The 969-nt window shown below is 40.1% G+C and overlaps 1 non-coding gene across 1 annotated transcript; it reads right to left on the reverse strand.

Annotated features, from left to right (window-relative positions):
* Nucleotides 1–477: 477 nt before the first annotated feature.
* Nucleotides 478–585, reverse strand: LOC130952092 (small nucleolar RNA R71). Its single transcript, XR_009074272.1, has one exon. It is a non-coding gene; the product is annotated as a small nucleolar RNA R71 (small nucleolar RNA).
* Between the last annotated feature and the right edge of the window lie 384 nt (nucleotides 586–969).

Below are 969 nucleotides of genomic sequence, written 5' to 3' on the forward strand. Positions count from 1 at the left end.
AGGACACTAAAGAGGAAGCTAAGAGAAGCTAAAACACAACACTCTGAAGAGGGCTTTTCTGAAATTTTCGAAAAAGAAGGAGACATGGCCGAACCCAACAACAATGCAAGGAAGATGCTTGGTGACTTTACTACACCAAATTCCAATTTACATGGAAGAAGCATCTCAATCCCTGCTATTGGAGCAAACAATTTTGAGCTAAAGCCTCAATTAGTTTCTCTAATGCAACAGAATTGCAAGTTTTATGGACTTCCATCAAAAGATCCTTTTCAGTTCTTAACTGAATTCTTGCAGATCTGTGATACTGTTAAGACCAATGGGGTTGATCCTGAGGTCTACAGGCTTATAATTTTCTCTTTTACTGTAAGAGACAGAGCTAGAACATGGTTGGACTCTCAACCTAGAAATAGCCTGAACTCTTGGGATAAGCTGGTCACGGCTTTCTTAGCCAAGTTCTTTTCTCCTCAAAAGCTGAGCAAACTTAGAGTGGATGTTCAAACCTTCAGACAGAAAGAAGGTGAATCCCTCTATGAAGCTTGGGAGAGATACAAGCAACTGACCAAAAAGTGTCCTTCTGACATGCTTTCAGAATGGACCATCCTGGATATATTCTATGATGGTCTGTTTGAATTGTCTAAGATGTCATTGGACCATTCTCCAGGTGGATCTATTCACCTGAAGAAAACGCCTGCAGAAGCTCAGGAACTCATTGACATGGATGCAAATAACCAATTCATGTATACTTCTGAAAGAAATCCTGTGAGTAATGGGACGCCTCAGAGGAAGGGAGTTCTTGAAATTGATGCTCTGAATGCCATATTGGCTCAGAACAAAATGTTGACTCAGCAAGTCAACATGATTTTTCAGAGTCTAAATGGATTTTAAAATGCATCCAACAGTACTAAAGAGGCATCTTCTGAAAAAGAAGCCTATGATCCTGAGAACCCTGCAATAGCAGAGGTAAATTAC

The sequence above is a fragment of the Arachis stenosperma genome, chromosome 9 (assembly GCF_014773155.1).
Source record: "Arachis stenosperma cultivar V10309 chromosome 9, arast.V10309.gnm1.PFL2, whole genome shotgun sequence".
Taxonomy (NCBI): domain Eukaryota; kingdom Viridiplantae; phylum Streptophyta; class Magnoliopsida; order Fabales; family Fabaceae; genus Arachis; species Arachis stenosperma.